Genomic DNA, 13,699 nt, shown 5'->3' with positions numbered 1-13,699 from the left:
CAGTGATCATAATGCCATCAGCTTCAACGTCATTATGGAAAGAGAGAAATCAGGGCCAAGAATTGAGGTTTTTGATTGGGGAAAAGCTAGATTTGAGGAGATGCGAAAGGACTTGCAGGGTGTGCATTGGGACAATTTGTTTTATGGGCAGGATGTAGTAGAGAGATGGAAGTCTTTTAAAGATCAGATTTTGAGAGTGCAAAAGCTTTATGTTCCTGTTAGGTTAAAAGGAGGGGCAAAAGGTTTGAGAGAGCCGTGGTTTTCAAGGAATATTGGAAACTTGGTTTGAAGAAAAAGGGAGGTGTACATTAGATATAAGAAGCATGGAGTTAAGGAGATGTTTGAAAGATACATTGAATGTAAGAGGAATCTTAAGAGAGGAATTAGGAAAGCTAAAAGAAGGTACAAGAAAACTATGGCAAGCAGGGTGAAAACTAATCCAAAAGAGTTCTACAAATATGTTAATGGTAAGAGGAAAGCTAGAGACAAAATTGGTCCCTTAGAAAATCAGAGCGGAAAGCTGTGTGTGGGGCCTAGAGAGATGGGGGAGATATTGAACAGTTTCTTTTCTTCGGTATTCACTAAGGAGAAGGATATTGGGAGATGTGAGATAAAAAAAGCAAATTGGGTAAATATGGGGAATATAGAGATTACAAAAGGTGTAGTTTTAAGGCTTTTGAAGAATATAAAGGTGGATAAGTCTCCGGGACCAGACGGGATCTTCCCCAGGACATTGAGAGAAGTGAAGGAGGAAATAGCAGAGGCTCTGGCGGTAATTTTCCAAATGTCATTAGATATGGGGATAATGCCGGAGGATTGGCGCATTGCGCATGTGGTTCCGTTATTTAAAAAGGGTTCAAGGAGGAAGCCTGGCAACTATCGGCCTGTAAGTTTGACGTCTGTGGTAGGTAAATTAATGGAGAAAATTCTTAGAGATAGTACTTATAAACATCTGGATAGACAGGGTCTGATCAGGAGCAATCATGTTTGACCAATCTGATTGAATTTTTTGAAGAGGTGACTAGGAATGTGGATGAGGGTAGCGCAGTGGATGTTGTCTATATGGACTTCAGTAAGGCCTTCGATAAGGTACCACATGGAAGGTTAGTTAGGAAGGTGCAGTCTTTAGGTATAAATTTTAAGATAGTCAAATGGATTGAACATTGGCTGAAAGGGAGAGGCCAGAGAGTGGTAGTGGATAATTGTCTGTCAGGTTGGAGGCCGGTGACCAGTGGTGTGCCTCAAGGATCTGTATTGGGCCCATTGTTGTTCGTTATATACATTAATGATCTAGATGATGGGGTGGTGAATTGGATTAGTAAATATGCAGACGATACTAAGGTAGGTGGAATAGTGGATAATGAAGAAGGTTTTCAAGGATTGCAGAGGGATTTAGGCTGCTTAGAAAAGTGGGCTGAAAAATGGCAGATGGAATTTAATGCTGATAAGTGTGAGGTGCTTCATTTTGGTAAGAAGAATCAGAACAGGACATACGTGGTAAATGGGAGAGCATTGAGGAATACAGAAGAGCAGAAAGATTTAGGAGTAAAGGTACATCGTTCCCTGAAGGTAGAAACTCACGTGAATAGGGTGGTGAAGAAGGCTTTTAGTATGCTGGCCTTTATCAATCATTGCATGGAATATAGGAGTTGGGAGGTGACGTTGAGATTGTATAAGACGTTGGTGTGGCCTAATTTGGAGTTCTGTGTGCAGTTCTGGTCGCCTAATTATAGGAAGGATATAAACAGAGTGGAGAGAGTGCAGAGAAGGTTTACCAGAATGTTACCTGGGTTTAAGCATCTAGAGTATAGGGAGAGATTGGACAGATTAGGTCTTTATTCTTTGGAGCGTAGAAGGTTGAGAGGGGATTTGATAGAAGTATTTAAGATTATGAAAGGGATAGACAGAGTGGATGTGGATAGACTATTTCCGTTAAAGAGGAGGAAAGATTAAAACAAGAGGACATCAGTTAAGAATTAAGGGGCAGAGGTTTAGAGGTAACATGAGGGGGAACTTCTTTACTCAGAGAGTGGTAGCCGTGTGGAATGATCTTCCGGGAGAAATAGTGGCGGCGGAGTCAATTGTATTATTTAAGAAAAGGTTGGACAGGTATATGGATGAGAAGAAGATGGAGGGTTATGGGCATTGTGCAGGGAGGTGGGACTAGAAAGGGGTGTTTGGTTCGGTGCGGACTAGAAGGGCCTAATGGCCTGTTTCCGTGCTGTAATTGTTATGTTATTCACAAAGGTTCTGAAGGGATGCTGTCAAAATATGGATTTGGAGATAGTTGAATCAACTTTGTTTTATCAGTGAAGTTTGCTGTCGTCTTTCAGTTTACATTAATGTAAATCTAAGAGCAGCAACTACTCATCAACTATTTATCCCTGTAATTTAATATCATGTTATTTTTCCAAGGAATTGCAAAACCTTTCAGCTGTACTGAATATTGCAATCATCATTCACTTGCCAACAATTTAGTTGGCTTATCATGAGAATAGTTTAGCAAACCAAGAAAACTGGATTGAACAAAGCAAAAGGTTTCACATTGCAAGCCACTGATAAAAAAAATGGCAAGTAAATGTCTACAATATACAGCAAAACCTTTTGTTATACAGCAGTGAAAGATCCAGCATGTTCTAGCAACTGGGGTTGAAGAGGGAGCAATCCCAAGAGAGAGGCTGGGCTGACAAAGTAACAGCAACAAGGGAAAGCCAGGACTGGACCTTTAATTGGCAATGGTTGATTTTCTAGCAATGGATCAAGTCTACCATTTTGAAAGGAAGCATATTAACATTATTGCAGCTGAAAGAGTTCTAGCCCACCTGCATTCTAATAGCTTCTAAATTACATTGCAATACAAGTGACCCTTTTCCAACACACCGATTCAACCATATTTCATCAAAAGGATATCAGTCGCTGCTGGACTGAGGAAGCAATTTTAACGTACGTGCTTTGAAAAAGTAAAAAAAAAAGAATTATTTATTTTACAAGAATAAAATGAAGTACATGGTTGTTCAAACAAAATGCCCTTTCAAACAAAGAATAGCTCCTTTAAAAGATAATATTTTGTAGTTAAAAAAGTTACCAAAAAAAAACCGAGCTGGGAACCAAGATAAAAGCTGGAAATACTCAGCAAGTCTATGGAGAAGGAAGGGTGAGTTTACACTGAACTAGTACATGAAGCTAAAAACAGATGTCAGAGTAAGAATGAGATGGAAATTAAAAAAATTAGGCACCTAGATGCACAAGGTCATGCTGGTAGATGGAAACAAGGTGTCCTTCAAAGTAATCATCAAATTAGCATTTAGTGTCTTCAACTTGGAGACCACATTGTAGGCATCAATTGCATGACACTAAATTGGAAGTTATGCATATGAATGAACGCTTCATTTCAGAACAGGGCTTGCATCCCTGGAGGACAAGAGAAGAGGTAAGTGGACAGCATTGCAGCTCCTGGAGTCGTGCAAGGAGGCGAGATGGAAATGTGGATCAGAGAGATGCTGAGGGAATGGTATTTTTGGAATGTTGAAACGGGCAAGGAAGGAAGTCTCTATCTGTGGCACCACACTGAAAGTAGCCAAAGTTACAAAAGCTAATCTGTTAAATGAGCAGGGTTCAAAGTGACAAGGGAGTCCTATCCTTGTTCTGGATGGATAAAGGGGCAAGGGCATAAATAAGGAAATTGAACACATTGCACTTGAGAGCCGTAAACTAGTATCAAGGCGGTGCATCAATTCATGAAAGAAAACAGCTCGGAAGCTCTGGTGTGCAAAGCATCATCATCAATGGAACAGGTACAATGGGCCGAACAAAATGGGAGAAAGGAATGGGGACCTTCCCAGAAGCTGAGTGGGAGGAGATATAGTCAAAATAGCTGTAGGAATAAGAACATATGAAATTGGAGCAAGAATAGGCCATCTGGACCATTAAGATTGTTCCACCATTCAGTAAGATCATGGCTGATCTGGCTATGGCCTGTTCCCCATAATCCTCAATTTCTTTATGTCTTAAATGCATTCAATGTGGCAGCCACTACTGCTTCCTCAGCCACAGAATTCCTGATTCACTATTCCCTGGGAGTAGCAGTTTCTCATCATCTTCAATCAACTCCCCTGAATCATGAGCCTATGTTCCATAGTTATGTCCTCTATGCCCCTGACCCTTCTGTCCCATGGCTGCAACACCAGCACCAACAGACTCAAGTTTGCAGATGACACGAAAGTGATTGGCTACATCAGCAACAATGATGAGTTAAATACAAAGAAGAGTCTCAACATGGACAAGACAAAGGAGATGACTGTGGACTTCAGGACCTGGGACCGCCATTCTCCATTACACATTAATAGTTCAACAGTGGAGACCACCAAGTTCCTCAGCATCCACTTAAGATATTGACCTATCCTGGACACACTTGAAAGGAAGATGCGACAGCAACTACACTTCCTCGGAAGACTGAAGTAGGCAAGGCTCCCAGCCATCATTCTGTAACTTTCTACCAGAGCTTTATCAAGAGCGTCCTCGCCAGCAGCATTACAGTGTGGTACAGTTGGTGTACAGAATTGGACCAGGGGTCAATCCACAAGACAATAAAAATGCCAGAGGGGATCACTGGGATTTTCTTCTTCACCACCCACCCCCCCCCCCCCAACTCCGCATCCCCTCCCCTCCACACACATTGTTGTGATTTACCGGGATAATTGTTTCAAGAGGCATTGCAAAAATCAGGAAGGACCCCTACCACCCTGCACACAGCATCTTCCAGCTACACCCATTGGGAAAAAGATATAGAACGATCAGAGCCAGAACCACCAGGTTTAAGAACAGCTTCTTCCCAAGGAAAGAGAGTCTGCTGAATAACTGCTAAAACAACTCTCTGTGATTCTACTATTTATTAATAATATTTATTTTAATATGTGTATATCTGTATCACTTGTCTGTACACATGTTTTTCACTATTTTTTCACCATGGACTGGAGAACACTGCTTCTATCGTATAATCAGATGATCAACTTGAACTAGTTCTAGTCTCGAGTGAAACACAAAAGTCTGCAGAGGCTGTGATTGTAGTAAAAATGCACAGAAATGCTGGGGGAGCTCAGCCAGTCTTGCAGCGCCAAAAGGAGGTAAAGATATATTACCAACGTTTTGGACCTGAGCCCTTCTTCAAGGTATAAGCAAAAAACAAGCAGGCATCTGAATAAAGACTGCAGGGAGGGGTCCAAACGAACAGATAAAAAGTGTTTATTGGATATGATAAGAGGACCAGTGGGAATTGATTTTGGCTCTGTGAAAGAATACAGGGAAAAGGGAAGATAGAGAGAGAAAGAGCTGGGGAAAAGGTGACAAGGGAAAGAATTGGGGGTGGGGGGGAGGGGAAAAGAAACAGAGGCTGCCCAGATGGAATATGGGGTGTTGTTCCTCCAATTTGTGGACAGTTTCTGCCTGGCAGTGCACAAGTCCATGGACTTTCATGTCAGCAAGGGAATGGGACCAGGAATTGAAGTGGGTGGCCAGTCTCACCTGGCAGCAGAAATAACCTCCTTGATTCAAACTTATCTATTCCTTTCATAATTTTATCATTTCCAAAATATTTCCAAATCATCCTTCTCAACTCCTGATCTACATGCATGTCATGGAGTAAAAACACAAAATGCTGGAGAAACCCAGCTGGTCAAATAGTGTCCTTTATGTAGCAAAGGTAGAAATACATAACCAGCATTTCAGGCTTGAGCCCTTCATCAAGATGTGAAAGAGTGCCAGCGGGCATCCAAACAGAGAAATGCATGTCATAGATATTGGTGACTAACCTGCTCGCTGACATGGAGGTGATGAGAAAGGCACAAGTTAACTATGGACAATCTGAAGGTAAGAGCTAGAAGGAACTGGCAACAAAGATGTTGAGGTTTGAATGGTGGCAAAAGCAACCTGAACATTGGCAGTGATAAACCAGAAGTGCGAGGCATAGTTATGAATAGAACTGGTCCTAAAAAAAAAGCATAACTTGGACCCATACAAGAAATGGACAGGATTAAGGAAAGACTAAGGTTCATTAGTCTTGGGAATGGCAAACTATTATTTAGATGAGCCATGTTCTTTATCCATAGTTCTTAAATGCCAATGAACATCATTTTTAATGTTTTACAAATCATTATGAAATAGATTCAACCTTTTTGTTCCTCATCATAAAAATGCCTTTGCATCTGCTTAACTACCTGATATACAAAGTGGAAAAGATATTTGCTTCAGGGCAGCAAACACTTTCTGGGAGCGGGGGTAATCGTTCATAATGTAATATTGTTCCCTTGCTTCTGATGGGAAAACAGCCTCACAACTTCCATGTACTGTGACGAATGATCAGGAGAACAGCTGGCATCAACTTGAATCGGATTATTCAGTAAGCACCATTTCAAATTGCCTCAACAGATTCTCAGCCTTGATTAGCAAAAATAAAATACATTTCAAATATACTGAATTGGATATGCAAGGTCCAAGCAATATTTATAAAATTTACCATAACTTAAACCATGAAAGGCACAAATTGAAGTCATGTTCTTGCTCAGAATCTATCGACTCACATCAATAGGACAGTAGTAAATCTGACAACAAAATTGTTGTCCTATTGGATTAAGTTCAGTCTTTGAGCCAAATTGCATTGGATCAATGGGGACGGATTGAGGGGCAATGGGAAAAGCTACAAGATCAAGATAAATTAGATAAATCAAGATAAATTAAACAAGATAAAACCTGTACTTGCATGGCATTACTTTAGCTACAAGGCTGCTCACTGACCCAGAGAAGCTCTGACAAAGCCCCAACTCATTTAAAGGGGAAAGCCAATGACATCAGTTGGCATTTTCAAAGAGGAGATATTCTACTGAGTGAGAAGGAAAAAGAGTAAAGAATCACTGATTTACCTGTTAATCACCAAACAAGTAGTAATTCCAGCAGCATTGGGGAAGGAAGAGAGAAAGTGTAGATAGGGACATGTTATGCAAATATATGACTTAAATCGCATTCAACTTAGAATTCCAAACATGCAAACCAAAAATGAACACACGTGCACCTACCCATTTTGTTTAAGAAAACATCTCCTCATGGCAACACCAGAAAGTGATGTACTTAAAAGTATAGGTACACATGTTGAAAGCCACAAGATCATATTTTTGTACAATCTGTACTCTTAGTTGAGCTTTCCATTTTTCATTTTCAAGAAATAAAAACAAATATACTTTCAATCCACTACTTCAAGACCACAAGGGCAGTAATTACGTTAATTTTTTTCTGCGATTTTCCCCGACATTGTAGTCTAAAAATCATAATTGAAAATCTTTGCTTATTGGGAGACCAACATTATGTTATGAACTGTTTCATAGAATTGGGAATTCTGCCATTGATCCTCCTTGTGCTGCATGAGAGCTCAGCCATTACATGATAATTTAAATTGAGCTTTTTCACAAACTTTGCTTCTAGATTGTGTCACAGGGTTGAGAAGGTGGCGTTTGTAGCTTCCCATATTTTTCTGTGTGCTTCACCAACTGTTTTGTAGATTGGTAATAAGATAAACCTTTGAATGAAAGTGTTTTCTCGGCATCATTCAAACAGTACAGCTCTCACAACTGCAAAGCACAATGATTCTGATTTGAAACTCGGTTTATATGACCATGACTTTTAAAAACATGAAATTGGTGTGACTGAAAGTTCAATTTTCCCACAGGTAATGGAAAAAAGCCGCTTTCTGTGTGGTAACTAAATTATGTGGCAATTTCCTAATGTGCTGAAGGTATTGAAAAAAACTTATTTAGTTAGGCATAAAGATCTGCATTTCTTTAAAGCTGAGTAACTCAGTAATTAAGTCATTTGTTGAAATGATTAGCGTGCAGGAGTCAAATTGCCTTTTCCTGTGGGGTATCGAGCCATTCAAACATTCACGTCCAACTTTAATCAATGTCATTTGCAGCAAATGAATTATTGCAGTTTGCATTTTATTGAGACTGAGAATTTCTTGTGTCTATCAGTCTTTTTTTTAAAAAATACGTGCAATTAATTAGATTGTGTTGGCAGGAAAAAAAGATGTTGCGGAGATCAGTTTCAAAAATAATCAAGATCATACCCAATAACAAATCGTTTGTCACCGCATTTAAAAAAACATTATGTAGCACGAACACCATGGTTATCCGTGGGTCATTGTAACTTTTGCTGTAGATTATTTCCGTAAAATGCTTTATAACTAAATTGTTGATATACAATAAGGTGTGCTAAACATGTAATATTACCCTGTCTTTTGTAAATTGTATTAGCTTTTGACTTTTCATATTTAAAGTTATGGGACTGTGCTTTAAGAGTGGGAAAACGTGTCTTTCTTTATGATAAGGTCTGGCTTTGGTAAATATGCTATAAAATAATGGGACTGAATTACAGTAAGGGCTTCATTAATATTTCTCAGTAATATTTCCTCATACAATGCTGGTAATCAGCTTTCTAGAAATACAAATATGAAGATGGCATTTTAAAAGATTGTTTTTGTTAATTAGAAAGGAAACTCAAAACTGCAGATTTTTAAAAATATCATAATTGTTTTTCAGTCACATCAACTGAAGATGTAGTTCATTGTGAGGCCATAAGTTCAAAGAATGCCTTTTCACATCTAGCAGCTCTGGCAGATGCTAGCCTTTCTGGATATTTCATCCTCAGCACATTAATGCCTGTAAAGTCACAAGTGAAATTGATTTAAACAGCCGCAACCCTCTCCCATTATAAGGAACCATCTGGTGGCAAGCATCTTATTTACAGTGGAGGACAGTATGGTGGGAAAGCCCAAAACTCTACAATGACAAGGAGTGATGGGGGGTGGGGGAGTCATTCTATAAAAGTTTGAGTAGGTTTGTAGAACTTCATGTGAACCAGAGGGTAAAGAAAGTAACATTGTTTTACCCTGACAGGTGAGAAAAAACCCCAAAATCAGAAGAAAGTACAGTGCGTTTCCTATTATCCAAAATGCTTGGAACCGGACTTAGCAAGTTAAGCAGATTTTTTGGATATTTGCAAATTTTTTTCTAAAGCAGCCCAGTAGCATCAGCAGAATTCTTGTATCCGCTGGCTGTCGCCAATCCCTGATGCCTCCCCACGCAGATGCCGATCCCCGACACCACTGTCACCAATCCTGCCTGGGAGCCCAAGCTCTCACCTCATCTACAAGTGATAGGAGATTGCACAGGGATTGTCTTCTAGCAAAATTTCAGCAACCCTGCTGAAAGGATATTTGACGGAGAGAGTGGCTCAGGCGAGCGGGAAGAGAGCACGGCTCAGGCGGGCAAATGGGGAGAGAGCGCGCTCGGCTGTCAAGCAGGGGAGAGCGCAGTTCGGGTGGGTGGGGAGTGAGTGCGGCTCGGGAGGGCGAGCAGGAAGAGAACGTGGTAAGAGCACGGCTCGGGTGAGAGAGCACAGTATTCAATTCAAATTTTGAGAATGCCACAATGCAATTTATCACAAAGTTGCAGTAACTCATAGCACAACAAAAAAGACAATTTATAAATTGTGCTATCCTTTCCTTCAATGTGTAACCTGTGGACAAATATCTCCTTTGTAAAATGATAAACCCTATAGCCCTTCTTGAGTACAGGGGGGTAAATTATTTTCAACTTTTATTTCAAATTGTGACGTCATGTTTCACCTAAAAAAAACTTTCAGATAATCAGAATTTCCGTTGATCAGTTTTCAGTTAATCAGAAACATACTGTATAACATAGTTAAAGAATCCCCCCCCCCTGCACCCACCTCACCCTCTTTCTTTGGCTTGGCTTCACAGACGAAGATTTATGGAGGGGGTAAATGTCCACATCAGCTGCAGGCTCGTTTGTGGCTGACAAGTCCGATGCGGGACAGGCAGACGCGGTTGCAGGGGAAAATTGGTTGGTTGGGGTTGGGTGTTGGGTTTTTCCTCCTTTGCCTTTTGTCAGTGAGGTGGGCTCTGCGGTCTTCTTCCAAGGAGGTTGCTGCCCGCCGAACTGTGAGGTGCCAAGATGCACGGTTTGAGGCGATATCAGCCCACTGGTGGTGGTCAATGTGGCAGGCACCAAGAGATTTCTTTAGGCAGTCCTTGTACCTTTTCTTTGGTGCACCTCTGTCACGGTGGCCAGTGGAGAGCTCGCCATATAACACGATCTTGGGAAGGCGATGGTCCTCCATTCTGGAGACGTGACCCACCCAGCGCAGCTGGATCTTCAGCAGCGTGGACTCGATGCTGTCGACCTCTGCCATCTCGAGTACTTCGATGTTAGGGATGAAGTCGCTCCAATGAATGTTGAGGATGGAGCGGAGACAACGCTGGTGGAAGCGTTCTAGGAGCCGTAGGTGATGCCGGTAGAGGACCCAGGATTCGGAGCCGAACAGGAGTGTGGGTATGACAACGGCTCTGTATACGCTTATCTTTGTGAGGTTTTTCAGTTGGTTGTTTTTCCAGACTCTTTTGTGTAGTCTTCCAAAGGCGCTATTTGCCTTGGCGAGTCTGTTGTCTATCTCGTTGTCGATCCTTGCATCTGATGAAATGGTGCAGCCGAGATAGGTAAACTGGTTGACCTCACCCTACTGCATGGAAAAATGCATTGATGCATTCACTTTGATAATATTTCTGGGTTGAGAGAGATCGGCCAGCATTTTTGAATTGTCTTTAATCATATCTTCCAATGATTGACCTTCTCGGATCTTTATTATTTTTATTGGAGTCATTTGTTATATCTCTTTTGCTGTGATGAATACATTAGGAATGGAAATCAAAAACTAAACTAAAGACCTGGAGAAAGGAGTTTAATTCCACTGTAGGAATGGAAAAAAAGCATTTTTGTTTAAAAATGTAAAAAGATGCACTCCGTAATGGTGACTGAAGCTCTCGGTCCTAAAAGCTCAAATGCCCCACTCACTTCAAGGAATTACATCCCCCATTCTTCCAATACATGACTCCAGTGCTGTAAGGAATGTGTACATTTTCCTGGTGTCTGCGTGGATTTCCTCCAGATGCACTGGTTTCCTCTCACCCTTCAAAATGTACGGAGGTTGTAGATTTATTGGGATATTTCGGTGGCATAGGCTCGTGAGTCAGAAGAGCCTATTATCATACACAAATTATTATTATTTTTTAAAAAAAAAGAGTTCAACTGCATTTAACCCAATTGCCACTTCTTGCAGGAAAAAAAAAATTGAATTCTGACAAGGAAGGAATGAGCTTGATTGGGATACCAACGTGAAAAGGATATGAACAGTTCTAGTTGTAATATTTCTTTTCTAATTATACTTAATAATTTGGAAAGGAATGATTTATCATTTAAATATAATTCTATTACAAATATTCAAACCTGAAATATAATCACATATAATTGTTACTTTATTGGTCTTATCATCATTCTTTATATTAGCTAAAGATGCAGAAAGAATGTACATCTTCACAAAAGAACATTTTTATCCGGAGTTGCTGAAGTCTATTAATACAATATCAATAGACTGTGTTGATTAATATCAACACAGTTGGAAGCTATGTCGTAAGATTATTAGCAATGGGCCTTAAGAGGCTAACTGAAAGTTACCCACTCAATTACAACAGGTTACAGAATTAAGGTACAAAAGATTAAAAAAAAACTCCTTAAAATGCCATTATGAAATCTGCGCAGTTCTGCGTAGAGATTCCTCATAGGCACTCTCAATCTTTAAGCTACAGTATAAAAACACGTTCATACCATGTCAAATTCATCATTTAAAAATGGCTTTATTAATTTCTGTCTCAAGTAGGCCAGAGAACAAAACAAAACTTTAATATTTCATCTATGGCAAATTGTTTTTAAACAGCAATCCATAAATTAGGTCAGTTCGTAATGAAATTGAGGACACAACTAAAATACCAGAAAACAGAGCATATAGAATGGATGGTTTTCTCAGATTCTTTCAGAGATCTGGCCTGGGACAGAGGTAAACATCAAGGAAAATCAGCTAATTGCTGAGAGTTACAAGAGCAAATATTACAAGTTTTTGGAGCAGATTGCTCATTGCTATTAAATGGGAAACTGAAACTCCAGTGCATTAAATGTACACGCACTACTTCCATTCATCAGTAATGCCATTACACTTTTATGCACATTTTCAACCGATTACTGTTCATTTTAAATGTGCACTCACTTGAAATAACTCTTTCTCTGTGCTAATGATTACTTTGTCCAGGCAGCGAATAAGACCTTTTCCCAGTGAGATTTTTTCTGCTGATCTAACATACCTAAAATGACTTTTAGAACACCCATTTACTTCTAAGTTAAGGTTGTTCATATTTATGTGGCGTAACAATGAAATAAACACCCAGCTTTTGGAAATGAGCACAGATTATTCCCATATAAAGAAAGACTATCGAAAAAAAGTGAGTTTCAGTGAAACTGAACTGCTCAAGTTAACAGCAGAATGCACTTGAATGCAAATTATGTATCTGGCAACGATCTAGTCTGGATCTTAGTTTTCCATTTCAAGCATTTGCAGTTCTTCTTGCTGCTCAAGCAGAAAATGACAATAATATTCATCACACATGCAACATAATAGGACTGTCAATAAGACTTGATGCAAGGCTCCAAAAAAAAATTACAATGCCAATCTTGGTAATTATAGTAAATTATAATTCAGTTTTGATTGACTGGGATTGGTTTACTTGCAGATTGTGCATGGTCCAAAGTTAATTATAATCCTGAAAGTTAAAAAAAATGCAGATGCTGGAAATCTGAAATAAAACAGAAAAAAAACTAGAAACACTTTGTTTCTGTAGAAACGAACAGAGAGTTCAACTCCAACATCCTTCATCAGATCTTACTTGTAACCCTTTTTACAATCCTTCAATAGAAATTATTTTCTTCCGTTCTCAAAAAAATCTGATCATGAGGATTTGTGGCAATGGGAAGCACTTGATATTCTAAGGAAAGACACAAAAGATCTAGACACAACACTGTGATCATCAAGCAGACAGATCTTCCTCAGCAGCAGCATTAGAACGTATTGTGCAATGTCGAGAACATAGCCAAAGAGTGAGAAAGCAGAGCAAATTCAAAAGGACAACAATGGGAAGATGGAGGGACTCAGCAGGTCAGGCAGTATCCAAATAGCAGACAAAGGCTCACCATAAAGGGTGGAATGGTTAGCGTGGCGGTTAGTGCCACACTGTTACAATGCCACTGACCAGGGTTCGAAGCCAGCGCTGTCTGTAAGGTGTATGCACACCCTCCCCATGTGAGTGGGTTTCCTCCCACTGTTCAAAATGTACCAGGGGCTGAAGGTCAATTGGGTGTAATTGGACAGTACAGGGTCATGGGTCAAAAGGGCCTGTTGCTGTGCTGAATGTCTAAAAAACTCACCAACTGCACAGAACTAGTCAAAGGAAAGCAAAGATAGTGGTGTCCATATTTGTCATCCAAGACCATGAGGGTCATGATCTCCAGGGGATCAACAGACCCATGCAAGGCATCATAATCAGGAGAAGGCTGGGAGAGCACGTATCAAGGTACGGGACCACAGCAACAGATCAGCGCGAGGCTTGGTGGCCAAAGAGCTCACACCAGGCTGCAGGCGAATGGCTTACAGGAACCAGTATTGGGATTCACGGTGGTGGGTATGACTCCCAAAGGGGCCTTAGGTACTGACAGCATCACAATCACATTGGGTGTTCAGAACCAGAAACCAA

At 40.3% G+C, this 13,699-nt stretch overlaps 1 protein-coding gene across 8 annotated transcripts in view; it reads right to left on the bottom strand.

Moving 5' to 3' along the window:
- The window catches only part of thada (THADA armadillo repeat containing), a 466,325-nt gene that overhangs the window by 371,261 nt on the left and 81,365 nt on the right, over window positions 1–13,699 (bottom strand). The window lies entirely within an intron of this gene.

Source organism: Narcine bancroftii, chromosome 4 (assembly GCF_036971445.1).
Source record: "Narcine bancroftii isolate sNarBan1 chromosome 4, sNarBan1.hap1, whole genome shotgun sequence".
NCBI classification, from domain to species: Eukaryota; Metazoa; Chordata; class Chondrichthyes; order Torpediniformes; family Narcinidae; genus Narcine; species Narcine bancroftii.
Note: the sequence above shows the minus strand (reverse complement) of the source record. Positions and strands in the feature narration are given on the sequence as shown.